This window comes from Cupressus sempervirens, chromosome 8 (genome assembly GCF_028749045.1).
Source record: "Cupressus sempervirens isolate cs-2001-9-10 chromosome 8, ASM2874904v1, whole genome shotgun sequence".
In the NCBI taxonomy this organism is placed as follows: domain Eukaryota; kingdom Viridiplantae; phylum Streptophyta; class Pinopsida; order Cupressales; family Cupressaceae; genus Cupressus; species Cupressus sempervirens.
The window spans coordinates 673,693,938-673,712,525 of NC_143125.1; the positions used below are offsets into that span (position 1 = coordinate 673,693,938).

At 33.4% G+C, this 18,588-nt stretch overlaps 1 non-coding gene and 4 pseudogenes across 1 annotated transcript; all 5 read right to left on the bottom strand.

Moving 5' to 3' along the window:
* Nucleotides 1–2,908: 2,908 nt before the first annotated feature.
* On the bottom strand, nt 2,909–3,027 carry LOC149544249 (5S ribosomal RNA). Its single transcript, XR_016355831.1, has one exon. It is a non-coding gene; the product is annotated as a 5S ribosomal RNA (ribosomal RNA).
* Nucleotides 3,028–3,624: 597 nt separating this feature from the next.
* Nucleotides 3,625–3,743, bottom strand: LOC149544250 (5S ribosomal RNA; annotated as a pseudogene).
* Nucleotides 3,744–4,340: 597 nt separating this feature from the next.
* Nucleotides 4,341–4,459, bottom strand: LOC149544251 (5S ribosomal RNA; annotated as a pseudogene).
* Nucleotides 4,460–5,057: 598 nt separating this feature from the next.
* On the bottom strand, nt 5,058–5,176 carry LOC149544252 (5S ribosomal RNA; annotated as a pseudogene).
* A 598-nt stretch (nt 5,177–5,774) lies between these two features.
* On the bottom strand, nt 5,775–5,893 carry LOC149544253 (5S ribosomal RNA; annotated as a pseudogene).
* Between the last annotated feature and the right edge of the window lie 12,695 nt (nt 5,894–18,588).

Below are 18,588 nucleotides of genomic sequence, written 5' to 3' on the forward strand. Positions count from 1 at the left end.
CTTTGTTTAATTAATTAGAAGTAAGTATTCCATTTAATTAAATACTTTCATTTAATTATTTCAAAATTCTTTTTGAAGGTAGTCAACTCAAGTCAATCGTGGTTAAATCTGGTGAACTTTTTGTCAAACTTGATCTTTGCGTATGTGAATATGAGCAAATGTGAGTATGAATTTCAGCAACAATTCAATGCAAATTCTCATTCAACCTTTCAAAATGAAGAGATGAGGGTCTCTTAAATAAACTTTCTTGGAATTCATCAACGGTTGAGATCGATTTCAATCAACGGTCACGATTTAAAGGTGTAGTTCAGTTATAAAGGGAGATTTTCAAATTAAATTGAGTTAACAGATTTAATTTGAGTAAAATAAAGAGATAAGTTGATTGACTCAACTCATTAACCATTGATATATGCTCATTAACTGTTAATGAGTGAAGTTTGATTTAACTAGATTTAACTGATTTAATTAAATAGAAAAAGTAATTATGAGAGCATATTCACAATTCATCAACGGTTGAATCAGTTACCTCCTTATTTTACTCAAATTTAATAAAATGATATATGCTCTCATAATTACTTTTTCTATTTAATTAAATAATCTTTAATTAATTAGAGAAACTTTTCTTATTTAATTAAATAACTTCATTTAATTAGTTAGAAATGGCTTCTCATTTAATTAAATAACTTTGTTTAATTAATTAAAAGTAAGTACTCTATTTAATTAAATAATTTAGTTTAATTATTTCAAAATTCTTCTCGAAACTAGTCAACTCAAGTCAACCATTAATAAAATAATAAAACGAGCATATCTCAACTTAAATAATTATTAATAGAGAGTAAATTAAAAATCATAATTATTAAATTATTTAAATTAATTATTAATTAAATTAAATTAAATATAATTAATATTTAACAATTAATGAGCATGTCTCAACGGTTAATGAGTTAAGTCAATCAACTTATCTCTTTAACCACGGTTAATTATTTAACCGTTAATAATTAAATAAAATGTGAATTTACTCAAATTAATTAAAAGGGAAATTTCTAATTAATTAAACAAAGTTATTTAATTAATCTCTTAAATTATTAATTTAATTTAATAATTAAGTTAATGGGCTCCGAAAACTAAAAGAGTAGTGAAAATAAGTAATTTAGTTATTTAATAAAGGGAGATTTCTAAATTAAAGGGAGTTAACTGATTTAATTTGAGTATAATAAGGAGTTAACTGATTCGATTTGAGTAGAAAAAGGAGTTAACTGATTTAACTCATTTTTTAACAATAGTGAACTGGAAATTTCTCTTTTTGAACTAAGAGAGATTTTGTTGAGATATTTAATTTAATAAAATTAGATATGCTCTCATAATTACTTTTTCTACATAATTAAATAATTTTAAATTAATTAGAGACACTTTTCTTATTTAATTAAATAACTTCATTTAATTAATTAGGAATGGCTTCTCATTTAATTAAATAACTTTGTTTAATTAATTAGAAGTAAGTACTCCATTCAATTAAATAATTTCATTTAATTATTTCAAAATTCTTTTTGAAACTAGTCAACTCAAGTCAACCGTAGTTAAATATAGTCAACTTTTGGTCAAACTTGATCTTTGTGTATGTGAATATGAGCAAATGTGAGTATGAATTTCAACAACAATTCGATGCAAGTTCTCTTTCAACCTTTCAAAATGAAGCGATGAGGGTCTCTTAAATAGATTTTTCTGGAATTCATCAATGGTTGAGATCGATTTCAATCAACGGTCAGGATTAAAGGTGAAGTTCAATCATAAAGGGAGATTTCTAAATTAAAGGTAGTTAACAGATTTAATTTGAGTAAAATAAGGAGGTAACTAATTCAATTTGAGTAGAAAAATGAGTTAACTGATTTAACTCATTTTTGATCAATAGTGAACTGGAAATTTCATTTTTTGAACTGAAGAGAGATTTTGTTGAGATATTTAATTTAATAAAATGAGATATGCTTTCATAATTACTTTTTCTATTTAATTAAATAATCTTTAATTAATTAGAGACACTTTTCTTATTTAGTTAAATAACTTCATTTAATTAATTACGAATGGCTTCTCATTTAATTAAATAACTTTATTTAATTAATTAGATGTAAGTATTCCATTTAATTAAATGATTTCGTTTAATTATTTAAAAATTCTTTCCGAAACTAGTCAACTCAAGTCAACCGTGGTTAAATCTGGTCAACTTTTGGTCAAACTTGATCTTTACGTATGTGAATATGAGCAAATGTGAGTATGAATTCCAGCAACAATTAATAAAATGTGAGTATGAAATTATTTAAATAAATGGAGTACTTACTTCTAATTAATTAAACAAAGTTATTTAATTAAATGGATGCACCTTATCCAGCACTCCGAACGTGCCTTATGGGGCACCTTGAATGCATGAGCAAGTAAAGAGCACTTCGACATCAAGAATGCGCCTTATGGGGCACTCGGAAGGCACCAATATGAAGAAAGGCGCGAGTTTCCATGGGGATAACATCTCCTAATGAATCCATGTTGTCGAGAATTTCCAGAAGAACGGAGGTGGGGACTGAAAAGTTACGACCCTCGGAAGTTTTCGAATACCATGAGTTGTAACGTATAAGCTTCTGTCAATCATAAGAATGCATTGTTATTGTATCGACTGTTTCAGCCACACGGGGATCACTTTGTTGAGGAACATCATTTTAACATTGTGTCCGTCATCTAGAATGCAACTCGTCCGAGACAGGAAGAAAGACACAGCAAGTTCCTATCTCGGAGTTGGAAGTAGGCTTGGGGACCCAAAATGAAGTGGAATTGGGAAATGGGGACGCGTGATCGAAAATGGGCTCCGAGAACTAAAATAGTAGTGCAAATATAACGATGACACGGTCTAAGAAGTAAAAGAAGGGTGCAACACCAGGACTTCCCAGGAGGTTACCCATCCTAGTACTACTCCGGCCCCCGCGCGCTTAACTGCGGAGTTCTAATGGGATCCGGTGCAGTAACGCTGGTATGATCGCACCTGACATGAAACTGTTGCATCCTCACCTTAGGGCATGCATCGGGTTGCACCTCATCTAGGATGCACCTTATCCAGCACTCTGAACGTGCATTATGGGGCACCCAGAATGTACGAGCAAGTAAAGAGCACTCCGATATTAAGAATACGCCTTATGGGCACTCAGAAGGCACCAATAGGAAGAAAGGCACAAGTTTCCACGAGGATAACATCTCCTAATGAATCCACATTTTTGAGAATTTCAAGAAGAACGGAGGTGGGGGATGAAAAGTTACAACCCTCAGAAGTTTTTGAATACCATGAGTTGTAACGTATAAGCTTTTGTCCATCATATGAATGCATTGTTATTGTATCGACTGTTTCAGCCACACGGGGATCACTTTGTTGAGGAACATCGTTTTAACATCGTGTCTGTCATCTAGAATGCAACTCATCTGGGACAAGAAGAAAGACGTAGCATGTTCCTATCCTGGAGTCAGAAGTAGGCTTGGGGACCCAAAATGAAGTTGAATTGGGGAACGGGGACGCGCGATCGAAAATGGTCTCTGAGAACTAAAAGAGTAGTGCAAATATAACGACGACACAGTCTAAGAAGTAAAAGAAGGGTGCAACACTGGGACTTCCCGGGAGGTCACCCATCCTAGTACTACTCGAGCATAAGCGCGCTTAACTGAAGAGTTCTGATGGGATCCGATGCACTAACGCTGATATGATCGCACCTGACATGAAACTGTTGCATCCTCACCTTAGGGCATGCATCGGGTTGCACCTCATCTGGGATGCACCTTATCCAGCACTCTGAACGTGCCTTATGGGGCACCCAGAATGCACGAGCAAGTAAAGAGCACTCCAACATTAAGAATGCGTCTTATGGGGCACTCAAAAGGTACCAATAGGAAGAAAGGCTCGAGTTTCCATGGGGATAACATCTCCTAATGAATCCACGTTGTTGAGAATTTCAAGAAGAACGAAGGTGGGGGTGAAAAGTTACGACCCTTGAAAGTTTTCGAATACCATGAGTTGTAACGTATAAGCTTTTGTCAATCATAAGAACGCATTGTTATTGTATCGACTATTTCAGCCACACAGGGATCACTTTGTTGAGGAACATCATTTTAACATCATGTCCGTCATCTAGAATGCAACTCGTCAGGGACAAGAAGAAAGATGCAGCAAGTTCCTATTCTGGAGTCGGAAGAAGGCTTGGGGACCCAAAATGAAGTTGAATTGGGGAACAGGGATGCGCAATCGAAAATGGGCTCCGAGAACTAAAAGAGTAGTGCAAATATAACGACGACACGGTCTAAGAAGTAAAAGAAGGGTGCAACACCGGGACTTCCTGGGAGGTCACCCATCCCAGTACTACTCCGGCCCAAGTGCGCTTAATTACAGAGTTTTGATGGGATCCGGTGCAGTAACGCTGGTATGATCACACCCGACATGAAACTGTTGCATCCTCACCTTAGGGCATGCATCAGGTTGCATCTCATATGGGATGCACCTTATCCAGCACTCCGAACGTGCCTTATTGGGTACCCAAAATGCACAAGCAAGTAAAGAGCACTCTGACATTAAGAATACGCCTTATGGGGCACTCAGAAGGCGCCAATAGGAAGAAAGGTGCAAGTTTCCACAGGGATAACATTTCCTAATGAATCCACGTTGTCGAGAATTTCAAGAAGAACAAAGGTGGGAGGTTAAAAGTTACAAACCTCAAAAGTTTTCGAATACCATGAGTTGTAACGTATAAGCTTCTGTCCATCATAAGAACGCATTGTTATTGTATCGACTATTTCAGCCACACGAGAATCACTTTGTTGAGGAACATCGTTTTAACATCGTGTCCCTCACCTAGAATGCAACTCGTCCAGGACAGGAAGAAAGACGCAACAAGTTCCTATCCCAGAGTCGAAAGTAGGCTTGGGGACCCAAAATGAAGATGAATTGGGGAATGGGGACGAGCGATCGAAAATGGGCTCCGAGAACTAAAAGAGTAGTGCAAATATAACGACGACACAGTCTAAGAAGTAAAAAAAGGGTCCAACACCAGGACTTCCCAGGAGGTCACCCATCCCAGTACTACTCCGGCCCAAGCGCGCTTAACTACGTAGTTCTTATGCGATCCGGTGCACTAATGCTAGTATGATTGCACCCGACATGAAACTGTTGCGTCCTCACCTTAGGGAATGCATTGGGTTGCACCTCATCTGGGATGCACCTTATCCAACACTCCAAACACTCCTTATGGGGCACCCAGAATGCATGAGCAAGTAAAGAGCACCTCGACATTAAGAATGCGCCTTATGGGGCACTCAGAAGGCACCAATAGGAAGAAAGGTGCGAGTTTCCACGGGGATAACATCTCCTAATGAATCCACATTTTCAAGAATTTCAAGAAGAACGGAGGTGGGGGGTGAAAAGTTACGACCCTCGAAAGTTTTCGAATACCATGAGTTGTAATGTATAAGCTTCTGTCAATCATAAGAATGCATTGTTATTGTATTGACTGTTTCAACCACACGGGGATCACTTTTTTGAGGAACATCATTTTAACATCGTGTCCCTCATCTAGAATACAACTCGTCTAGGTTAGGAAGAAAGACGCAACAAGTTCCTATCCCGGAGTCAGAAGTAGGCTTGGGGACCCAAAATGAAGTTGAATTGGGGAACGGGGACGAGCGATCGAAAATGGGCTACGAGAACTAAAAGAGTAGTGCAAATATAATGATGACACGGTCTAAGAAGTAAAAGAAGGGTGCAACATCGGGACTTCCTAGGAGGTCACCCATCCCAGTACTACTCTGGCCCAACCGCGCTTAACTGCGGAGTTCTGATGGGATCCGGTGCACTAATGTTGGTATGATCGCACCCGACATGAAATTGTTGCATCCTCACCTTAGGGCATGCATCGAGTTGCACCTCATTTGGGATGCACCTTATCCAACACTCTGAATGTGCCTTATGTGGCACCCAGAATGCACGAGCAAGTAAAGAGCACTCTGACATTAAGAATACGCCTTATGGGGCACTCAGAAGGCGCTAATAGGAAGAAAGGCACGAGATTCCATGGGGATAACATCTCCTAATGAATCGACGTTGTCAAGAATTTCAAGAAGAACGGAGGTGGGGGGTGAAAAGTTACGACCCTCAGAAGTTTTCAAATACCATGAGTTATAACGTATAAGCTTCTCTCCATCATAAGAACGCATTATTATTATATCGATTGTTTCAGCCACACGGGGATCAATTTGTTGAGGAACATCGATTTAAAATCGTGTCCGTCATCTAGAATGCAACTCATCTGGGACAGGAAGAAAGACGTAGCAAGTTCCTATCCCAGAGTCGGAAGTAGGCTTGGGGACCCATAATGAAGTTGAATTGGGGAACGAGGATGCGCGATCAAAAATCGGCTCCGAGAACTAAAAGAGTAGTGCAAATATAACGATGACAAATTAATAAATTAATTAATAATCATAGTTATTAAATTTATTATTTAATTAATTAGAGTTAACAGATTTAATTTGAGTAAAATAAGGAGTTGATTGATTCAATTTGAGTAGAAAAAGGAGTTAACTGATTTAACTCATTTTAGATCAATACTAAACTGCAAATTTCCCTTTTTGAACTGAAGAGAGATTTTGTTGAGATATTTAATTTAATAAAATGAGATATACTCTCATAATTACTTTTTCTATTTAATTAAGTAATCTATAATTAATTAGACACACTTTTCTTATTTCATTAAATAACTTCATTTAATTAATTAGGAATGGCTTCTCATTTAATTAAATAATTTTGTTTAATTAATTAGAAGTAAGTACTCCATTTAATTCAATAATTTTGTTTAATTAGTTCAAAATTCTTTTCGAAACTAGTCAACTCAAGTCAACCGTGGTTAAATTTGGTCAATTTTTGGTCAAACATGATCTTTGCGTATGTGAATATGAGCAAATGTGAGTATGAATTCGAGCAACAATTCGATGCAAATTCTCGTTCAACCTTTCAAAATGAAGAGATGAGGGTCTCTTAAATAGACTTTCCTAGAATTTATCAACGGCTGAAATCGATTTCAATCAGCGGTCAGGATTAAAGGTGAAGCTCAGTCATAAAGGGAGATTTCCAAATTAAAGTGAGTTAACAGATTTAATTTGAGTAAAGTAAGGAGTTAACTGATTTAATTTGAGTAGAAAAAGGAGTTAATTTATTTAACTCATTTTTCATCAATAGTGAACTAGAAATTTCCCTTTTTGAACTGAAGAGAGATTTTGTTGAGATATTTAATTTAATAAAATGAGATATGCTCTCATAATTACTTTTCTATTTAATTAAATAATCTTTAATTAATTAGAGACACTTTTCTTATTTAATTAAATAATTTCATTTAATTAATTAGGAATGGCTTCTCATTTAATTAAATAACTTTATTTAATTAATTACAAGTAAGTACTCCATTTAATTAAATAATTTTGTTTAATTATTTCAAAATTCTTTTCGAAACTAGTCAACTCAAGTCAATCGTGGTTAAATCTGGTCAACTTTTGGTCAAACTTGACCTTTGCGTATGTGAATATGATCAAATGTGAGTACGAATTCCAGCAACAATTCGATGCAAATTCTCCTTCAACCTTTCAAAATGAAGAGATGAGGGTCTCTTAAATAGAGTTTCCTGGAATTCATCAACGGTTGAGATCGATTTCAATCAACGGTCAGGATTAAAGGTGAAGTTCAGTCATAAAGGGAGATTTCAAAATTAAAGGGAGTTAATAGATTTAATTTGAGTAAAATAAGGAGTTAACTAATTCAATTTGAGTAGAAAAAGGAGTTAACTCATTTAACTCATTTTTTTATCAATAGTGAACTGAAAATTTCCCTTTTTGAACTGAAGAGAGATCTTGTTGAGATATTTAAGTTAATAAAATGAGATATCCTCTCATAATTACTTTTTTTATTTAATTAAATAATATTTAATTAATTAAAGACACTTTTCTTATTTAATTAAATTACTTCATTTAATTAATTAGAAGTAAGTACTCCATTTAATTACCTAATTTTGTTTAATTATTTCAAAAAAAATTTCGAAACTAGTCAACTCAGGTCAACCGTGGTTAAATTTGGTCAACTTTTGGTCAAACTTGATACTTGCGTATGTGAATATGAGCAAATGTGAGTATGAATTCCAGCAACAATTCGATGCAAATTCTCATTCAACCTTTCAAAATAAAGAGATGAGGCTGTCTTAAATAGACTTCTTCGAATTCATCAATGGTTGAGATCGATTTCAATCAACGGTCAGGATAAAAGTTGAAGTTCAGTCATAAAGGGAGATTTTAAAATTAAAGGGAGTTAACAGATTTAATTTGAGTAAAATAAGGAGTTAACTCATTCAATTTGAGTAGATAAAACAATTAACTGATTTAACTCATTTTTTATCAATCATGAACTGGAAATTTCCCTTTTTGAACTGAAGAGAGATTTTGTTGAGATATTTAATTTAATAAAATGAGATATGCTCTCATAACTACTTTTTGTATTTAATTAAATAATCTTTAATTAATTAGAGACACTTTTTTTATTTAATTGAATAACTTTATTTAATTAATTAGGAATGGCTTCTCATTTAATTAAATAACTTTGTTTAATTAATTAGAAGTAAGTACTCCATTTAATTAAATAATTTTGTTTAATTATTTCAAAAAAAAAATTGAAACTAGTCAACCCAATTCAACAATGGTTAAATCTGGTCAACTTTTGGTCAAACTTGATCTTTGCGTATGTGAATATGAGCAAATGTGAGTATGAATTCCAGCAACAATTCGATGCAAATTCTCATTCAACCTTTCAAAACGAAGAGATGAGGGTCTCTTAAATAGAGTTTCCTATATTTCATCAACGGTTGATATCGATTTCAATCAATGGTCAGGATTAAAGGTGAAGTTCAGTCATAAAGGGAGATTTCCAGATTGAAGGGAGTTAACAAATTTAGTTTGAGTAAAATAAAGAGTTAACTGATTCAATTTGAGTAGAAAAAGGAGTTAACTGATTTAACACATTTTTGATCAATAGTGAACTGGAAATTTCCCTTTTTAAACTGAAGAGAAATTTTGTTGAGATATTTAATATAATAAAATGAGATATGCTCTCATAATTACTTTTTCTATTTAATTAATTAATATTTAATTAATTAGAGGCACTTTTCTTATTTAATTAAATAACTTAATTTAATTAATTAGGAATGGCTTGTCATTTAATTAAATAACTTTGTTTAATTAATTAGAAGTAAGTACTCCATTCAATTAAATAATTTCATTTAATTATTTCAATTTTTTTTCGAAACTAGTCAATTCAAGTCAACCGTGGTTAAATCTGGTCAACTTTTGGTCAAACTTGATCTTTGCGTATGTGAATATGAGCAAATGTGAGTATGAATTCCAACAACAATTCGATGCAAATTCTTATTCAACCTTTCAAAATGAAGAGATGAGGGTCTCTTAAATAGACTTTCCTGGAATTCATCAACGGTTGAGATCGATTTCAATCAACGGTTAGGATTAAAGGTGAAGTTCAGTCATAAAGGAAGATTTCAAAATTAAAGGAAGTTAACAGATTTAATTTGAGTAAATTAAAGAGTTAATTGATTCAATTTGAGTAGAAAAAGGAGTTAACTGATTTATCTCATTTTTTATCAATAGTGAACTGAAAATGTCTCTTTTTGAACTAAAGAGAGATTTTGTTCAGATATTTAATTTAATAAAATAAGATATCCTCTCATAATTATTTTTTATATTTAATTAAATAATCTTTAATTAAATAGGGGCACTTTTATTATTTAATTAAATAACTTCATTTAATTAATTAGGAATGGCTTCTCATTTAATTAAATAACTTTATTTAATTAATTAGAAGTAATTACTCCATTTAATTGAATAATTTTATTTAATTATCTCAAAATTCTTTTCTAAACTAGTCAACTCAAGTCAATCGTGGTTAAATCTGGTCAACTTTTGGTCAAACTTGATCTTTGCGTATGTGAATATGAGCAAATCTGAGTATGAATTCCAACAACAATTCGATGCAAATTCTCATTCAACCTTTCAAAATGAAGAGATGAGGGTCTCTTAAATAGACTTTCCTGAAATTCATCAACGGTTGAGATCGATTTCAATCAACGGTAAGGATTAAAAGTGAAGTTTAGTCATAAAGGGAGATTTCCAAATTAAAAGGAGTTAACAGATTTAATTTGAGTAATATAATGAGTTAACTAATTCAATTTGAGTAGAAAAATGAGTCAACTGATTTAACTTATTTTTGATCAATAGTGAACTGGAAAATTCCCTTTTTGAACTGAAGAGAGATTTTGTTGAGATATCTAATTTAATGAAACGAGATATGCTCTTATAATTAGTTTTTCTATTTAATTAAATAATCTTTAATTAATTAGAGACACTTTTCTTATTTAATTAAATAACTTCATTTAATTAATTAAGAATGCTTCTCATTTAATTAAATAATTTTTTAAATTAATTAGAAATAATTACTCCATTTAATTAAATAATTTCATTTAATTATTTCAAAAAAAAATTCGGAACTAGTCAACTCAAGTCAACTGTGTTTAAATCTAGTCAATTTTTGGTCAAACTTGATCTTTCCGTATGTGAATATGAGCAAATGTGAGTATGAATTCTAGCAACAATTCGATGCAAATTCTCATTCAACCTTTCAAAATGAAGAGATGAGGGTCTCTTAAATAGACATTGCTAGAATTCATCAACGGTTGAGATCGATTTCAATCAACGGTCAAGATTAAAGGTGAAGTTCAGTCATAAAGGGAGATTTCCAAATTAAAAAGAGTTAACAGATTTAATTTGAGTAAAATAAGGTATTAACTGATACAATTTGAGTAGAAAAAGGAGTTAACTGATTTAACTCATTTTTGATCAATAGTGAACTGGAAATTTCCCTTTTTGAACTGAAGAGAGATTTTTTTGAGATATTTAATTTAATAAAATGAGATATGCTCTCATAATTACTTTTTTGATTTAGTTCAATAATCTTTAATTAATTAGAAACACTTTTCTTATTTAATTAAATAACTTCATTTAATTAATTAGGAATGGCTTCTCATTTAATTAAGTAACTTTGTTTTAATTAATTAGAAGTAAGTATTCCATTTAATTAAATAATTTTGTTTAATTATTTAAAAATTCTTTTTGAAACTAGTCAACTCAAGTCAACTATGGTTAAATTTGGTCAACTTTAGGTCAAACTTGATCTTTGCGTATGTGAATATGAGCAAATGTGAGTATGACTTCCATCAACAATTCGATGCAAATTCTCATTCAACCTTTCAAAATGAAGAGATGAGGGTCTCTTAAATTGACTTTCCTGGAATTCATCAACGGTTGAGATCGATTTCAATCAACGGTCAGGATTAAAGGTGAAGTTCAGTCATAAAGGGAGATTTCCAAATTAGAGGAAGTTAACAGATTTAATTTAAGTAAAATAAGGAGTTAATTGATTCAATTTAAGTAGAAAAAGGAGTTAACTGATTTAACTCATTTTTTATCAATAGTGAACTGGAAATTTCCCTTTTTGAAATTAAGAGAGATTTTGTTCAGATATTTAATTTAATAAAATGAGATATGCTCTCATAATTACTTTTTCTATTTAATTAAATAATCTTTAATTAATTAGAGACACTTTTCTTATTTAATTAAATAACTTCATTTAATTAATTAGGAATGTCTACTCATTTAATTAAATAACTTTTTTTAATTAATTAGAAGTAATTACTCCATTTAAATAAATAATTTCGTTTAATTATTTCAAAATTCTTTTCGAAAATAGTCAACTCAAGTCAACTGTGGTTAAATCTGGCCAACTTTTGGTCAAACTTTATCTTTGCGTATGTGAATCTGAGCAAATGTGAGTATGAATTCTAGCAAAAATTCGATGCAGATTCTCATTCAACCTTTCAAAATGAAGAGATGAGGATCTTTTAAATAGACTTTCCTAGATTTCATCAACGGTTGAGATTGATTTCATTCAACGGTCAGGATTAAAGGTGAAGTTCAGTCATAAAGGGAGATTTCCAAATTAAAGGGAGTTAACAGATTTAATTTGAGTAAAATAAGGACTTAATTGATTCAATTTGAGTAGAAAAAGGAGTTAACTGATTTAACTCATTTTTTATTAATAGTGAACTTGTAATGCCCCGCCAAGGGATCCAAAGAATTTTACTAAGTTTGCCAAATATTTTTTTTTAAACATGAAAGATAAAACCATTCATAACATTTGCGGAAGCAATAGCAACATTTCAAATAAAAATAAACATAACATATATTCATAACAGGCTTCATTCTTTAAAGATCCCTTAACGTTGTATCACATCTAAATTAACTATTCATCTAGCATTCTATCCTTATGAAATAACAATGATACATCCAATGTACTTAAACGATATACAAGTGTCCTTTTGTAATTATATTTTAGTTTAGCTCAATTATCCATTGTACATATCACAGGGTATTAAAAAGCTTAAAAGAATAAACATCCAAGTAAATAAAGTATATCATCATTATCTAATATTAATCCATGATGCAATAAAATAAATGAAACCACATATCATACATGATACATCATCACAAAAGATATAAACATCCATCACAAAGGATAACCATATTTCACAAACATAAATAACTAAGTGCATGGTTCCTCCCAACAGTAAATAGCATCATTAGACCATCGTGGATCCTAGCCATCCCTCTATGCGTAACATTCCAAAGCACCAAAGAGATCATCGGTATTAACATAGTAGGAATGTCACTCCTAAAACATCCTACTAACATGCAAAGTAAAGCATAATAAATCATCAACTAACATATGCAAAGTAAAACAAATCATCAATATAAGAAACATACCAGTAAATACATTCATCATAAGGTATATTATCTATCATAATGCTCCAAGAACATAATGAAGAATAAATACCAACCAAGGATACTCCAGCCACGGTGTCTCAGACGGATCTCAAATGATAAGAGTGAAAATACACTACCACCCGACCACGTGAAACCTAAGTGGTCCACTCCCACCGTGCTAAGGAGATAATCTCAAGTCCCAAACAGGATATCAATACACATAGCATAAATCTCTATAGTCCAAGAATCCTAAAAATATACTAACTCAAAGGTTCCATCACACAAAACCGACATCTAATTCCTAGAGGCACAAAAAGACATGTAGGAAACTTACTCTGCAAGCGGGAAAGTGTCATCGCAATTATTACGTACAAGTTACCTTGGCAGTTAGCTAAACTCCACGGGTCCATACTGATCTCATGCAGCCACTAGTATCCTCTCATACTCACGAGGCATACTACGAAATGCACGGTCGCAACCATGTGTTCTCACTACTCCCATTCTAGCCTGTACAAGCACTCAAGGCATGGGTGAGAACATCAAAACAATTATCTTTTTAAGTTCATTTAATCCCTATTTAGTGTGTAAATGTTATCACTTATTAACCAAACTTACAATGAGTTACTCTGGTAGCCACTTAGGGCCTTGGCCCCCATTGCAAGCCACTTCCCGACACTACAAGTAGATTACCTACCCTAAGCTCATGGAATCATAAATCACCACAGTCTTGTACAAGCGACTGTAAAAAAAATTCAAAAGATAATCCATAAAAAGGAATCATCAAATAACCATGATAAAAGCATCAAATATCCATAATAAGAATCATGAAATCTCTAATATAAGAATCATCAAATCTCCATGAGCATCTGAAAAAGCATCCATAGAAAATCATGACCACAACAGTTCTCTATTGGCAACTGAAGGCATCACTGATAATCATAAGTATCAATTGGTTCTCAATAACCAAAATATATCTCAAGATAAATGGTTCTCAACAAGCAACCAAGAATATCTCAAAATCATACTGATCGAAGACTCCAAATGGTTGAGTCAAACATGTCACAATATGACATCATCAAGAAATAAATCCATATTTCAGTCCCATCATGGTGACTAGAAAGTAATCCAAGGATAACTGATCGATGACTCAAAAATGATTATCTCAAGCATCTCAGATATATATACATCTCAGCTTCACACATGAAGGCTGAAGAACAAATACAAACATTTTATAGAGCATATGATCACCTAACCATGGCTGGGCTTATAAAGATCAAGACCAAATAAAATCAACATGCCATCACATCTCATAACCTCCGAGCCTCTGGTAACAACCTAGGACTGGTCAACACTAGTCAACCCAAAACCCAAAACAAGAAGCATATAGAATACACAATGCAGACACATATTTTAGTTTACTAAATTCACATTGTTGAATAATGTGTAGGGGTTTTAAGTTTTCTGTTTGCAAGTATACTTTCAAGTGTATAAAGTTATCATTTGACCTACAAGTCAACCCATTTGTTCTCTGATAGCATTATTCTAAGAATAACTTAAGGATAATTATTTACTCATTAAACTGATTATCACTGACCTTTAATTAAATTTTTTTCTTTATTTAACTAAGATCCATATTCTAATTAAATAAATTTTCAACTTTTCAATGATCATTATTCATTGTAAGAACCAATTACTAGTCTTCGAATAAGAAGATTATAACTTGATCAATTAATATAGGTTCGCAATCCATGACCTTTTATCATTCTAATAATTCTCAATTATATATTACTAGGTCTTTACCATTAAAATATCTAATGTCGTTATTGAAGTTATGAGAGTACGACTTATCAACTTTGATGTAAATACTTTACAACTTTGCTAGAGGAATCAATATTAGCATATCAATTAAAACACTATTACATAACTTGATTATTAATTAAATCTAATTAACTCTAATTAATTCAATTAATAATTACAAATTCAGTTGACTAATAACTAAAAATAGTTTGTACGTAAAAAGTCATCTACAATCCAAATATTCATATTAATAGTTCAATAACTTGTTAATAACAAGCTATGTTGGAAATCTTATTAATAAATCTATAATGACCACCTTCACCATTCTATCAATGAAAATTAACTTTTTTTTGACAAACCCCTATTATTGATAATCATTTAGTTAAACCTCATTTGATTCAACTAATTATCAATCAACTATATTCCATTTCATTAACATTAGGATTAGTAATAGTTTAATAATTAATAACAAGTTAAAATAAATCTACGATAACAGATTCTTTATTATTTTTGCTAACAATGATGTCACTAATAAATTAAATATAAATTCCTTAAGAATCATTCCCCAGATAAGATTTACCAATAATCAATAGTTAATCATTTGTCCAAAATAATCTTTGATGATTCTAAGTATAATGATCACCAACTTCATTAATCACAATTTCATTCATGATAACATGAATTCATTTCCATTGTATTTTCCCCTCCTTAATTTGATCTCAACTAAATTCTTAATACTATACTTCAATTATTAACTAATCTCAATTAGATTGAACTTAATTGATTCAATTAATAATTATATAAACTTATCTATACTATCTTTCATTAATAATTTTGTTAAACTTAACAATTATTAATAAATAATAACTCACTAGTAATTTCAATATTCAATTATAATGATTGATATTCGAATCGATCAATGAATAACAACTAAATCATTAGTATCTCTTTTTTTTAAATTTTCTCTCATCCATTTATTTAGATTGACTAATAATTAATTACACTTCTTCTACTATTTTTTTTTTTTTTTTTTTTGCTAAAAGAGGGGTAAAAATTTACTAAGACAGAAAGGAATACAACAAGGAGAGCTCAACAAGGAGCTCGATCCTGAGCAACAAGATCATCAAATTCTTGCACCGTCTCAAAGGACAGTTGCCCCCTATCCCTAATATTCCAACCCGGATCATGACTAGAAGCCCATTTGGCTAAACAATCAGCAGGTCTATTCCATTCTCGCAGAATATACTTGATCCTAATGAACTGAAAAGAAGAAGAGAAGAAAAGAATCTGCTTAACAATAGTAGCCAGCTACCAACTAACATCCTCAATCTCTTGCAAAGAAAGCATATTCACCACCACCTGGGAATCAGACTCACAAATAATCTTACTCCATCCCCACAAGCAACACTGTTCCACAGCATATAAAATAGCCTGAGTTTCCATGGGATCGTTAGTATAATCACCCTTATGAATTGAGAAGAAAAATTTAACATTCCTAGAACTACAACGAGCCACTCCGCCAATACCAGCTGGACCAGGATTCCCACGAGAAGAACCATCAGTTATAATTTTCAGAACTCCACAGGGAGGAGGAGTCCAGTGCCCATCCCGGTTAACCCAACCCTTCCTCTGATGGTGAAGCTGCCTGGACATAGAAGGAAACCTATGAGCTGCAACCCCATCCTACAGATGAAAATTGAGGTGATTACAGATAGCAAGATCAACCGGATCCATACCCCCATCAAGCTCACACTTCACAAGAATAGTTTCCTGGAGAGAATGTGATATTTTCCACCAAAGATGCAAAACACCAAGCTGAACATCTTGGAATATGTGACGATTCCTCTCCAACCAGATATGCCAAAGCATGAAAGATGGGCCAGCAATCCAGGCAGCATAGAGAGAAGAAGACTTGGAGGGAGCACTACCCAAGCGAGCCCAGAACTCAGGCAAAGAGGAAGCATGCCGACAAGAGCAACCCCAAGCGCTCCACCAAAGGTGCCATATCTAAGTAGAATAAGAGCAATGGAAGAACAGAAGAGAGACAGACTCCTCTCCATTACCACACAAAACACAATAAGAGGGGCCCTGAAATCCACGTTTACAAAGATTATCCCAGGTAAGACAACGGTTGTGAGCCACTAGCCACATGAAAAAATTGAACTTGGACCAAGAAACTTTATTCCAGACTTGCTTCCACCAAGGGACCTCAACATCCCCAAATAATTGTCTAGTTATCTCCTGATAACCAGCAGAGACATGATATTTACCAGACAAGGTACCGCCCCAAGCCAATACATCTGGACCAAGCAAAGAGGAACACTCTCTAGAGGCCAGAATTTGAGAAAGCTCCTGACGATCCATGTCTGTACCTCCAGGAGGCCAATCAGAGGAATGCTTCCATCTATAACCAACAACAGGTCCCAATTGATAAGGAGTCTTGTAATGAGCCACTTTATCCCATCCAGCGGCAAGAAAAGAGTCACAAAGAGGCTGAAGATGAGGGTATATGGATAAAATGGAAGGGAATCCATCCCAAGCATCAGACCAAAACAAAGCCTGAGAACCTCCTTTACATATCCAAAACAAACCCCTCTTCACCAACATCGCACCTGTCTTCAAAGTATGCCAAACCATTGAGCCCCGACCTTCAAGAGGAAGTGCAGAAACAGAGCAAGGATCAGCACCATGAAAATATTTATGAGTGATAATACGAGCCCAAAGTTGATGCTGTCTAGAGCACCATCGCCAATAAAGTTTAGCAGCCAAAGCTTGTCTACTCAATAGAGCAGAATGAAGACCAAGACCACCCTCCTTTTTAGGCCTACAAACAGTTGCCCAATTAACCAAGCTCCATTTAGTACTACGCAAATTACCACTCCAAAGGAATTGTCAAGAAAGAGCATCAAACTCCTTGAGAAAGTAAATAGGTGCATCATGAACCATGCTTCTATAAGTAGGAAGAGCTTGGATAATAGCTTGAAGAAGAGAAACCCGAGCAGCAGTAGAAAGCCATCTATGACTCCAATGATTTACCTTATCTTGAAGCTTGGTAATCAAATTTTGCCAGAAGAGACGTGGCTGCCTGAAAATAGCAATAGGAATGCCAAGATAAGTCAAAGGAAGTGAACCTATATGAAACCGTAGGATACCAACAATCCTGTGCTGAATAGAATCAGGATTGTTAAAAAAGTAAATGAAAGATTTGTGCTCATTAAATTTTTGGCCTGAAGCTGCCAAATAAACGTCCAAAGCGTGTTGAAAGGCTTTAGCTTCCTTGATCCTAGAAAGATCGGCAAGAGCAGAATAATCAACAAATTGAAGATGGGAAAGAGAAGATAAGCCATTACCCCACCGCCAGCCTTGAATAGAATTCTGGGACACCTGATGCTTAATGAATCTGCCCAAGCCTTCAGCCATGATGATGAATAGATATGGGGAGAGAGGGTCACCCTAGCAGAGGCCTCTAGAAGCACCAAATAGTTGTGAAGGTTGACCATTAATAAGAATAGAAAAAGAGGCAGAAGTAACGCAACTCATAATCCAACTCACCCTGTAAGAGCTAAATCCAAAAGAAAGAAGAATACTCCTTAGGAAGCTCCATTTAACTCTATCGTAGGCCTTAGCCATATCCAGCTTAACAAACATGGCTCTCTCCCTTGAAGTAGCCATAGAGTGAATAGCCTCAATAGCAATAACCACCCCATCCAAAATTTGTCTCCAGCAACAAAACCACCTTGTTCTTCTGAGATAATAATGGGAAGCCACCTTTTCAGTCTCTTAGCAATCAGCTTAGTAATAACTTTGTAGACCACATTACATAAGGCAATTGGTCTAAAAATCTCCAATTGA